Genomic DNA, 384 nt, shown 5'->3' with positions numbered 1-384 from the left:
GGCTAACCAGGGCATGGCTAACCAGGGCATAGCTAGCCATTGGCACGACTAATGCTGGGCTGGACAGAGACACCAAAGTCTGACAAGGCTGAAGTGAAATGCAGAAGAAAAAGCATATTTTCTTGGTTGGGTTTCTCCATTTTCATGTCTATTCTCTGTGTATCGAGTCGTCTTCCTCCCTTCCCTCCTCCTCCTCGGGGCGGAGCAGTGGGAGTCCCTGGGGGGATGCCAGAGCTGAGGTTCTGGGCAGCGCCGGAGCTTGGAGTGGCCGCCCCATGCTCCCCTGTCACCCCCCGCTACCAGGCGGCAGGGCCAGCCCGGTGGGCTCCGCCTCACCCAGCCCAGCCACCAGCACCGGCACCGGCACGTCCCGCAGCCGGGGTC

This window comes from Egretta garzetta, unplaced genomic scaffold (assembly GCF_000687185.1).
Source record: "Egretta garzetta isolate BGI_Z169 unplaced genomic scaffold, ASM68718v1 scaffold316, whole genome shotgun sequence".
Lineage (NCBI taxonomy): Eukaryota > Metazoa > Chordata > Aves > Pelecaniformes > Ardeidae > Egretta > Egretta garzetta.
This window is presented reverse-complemented; position numbering follows the sequence as displayed.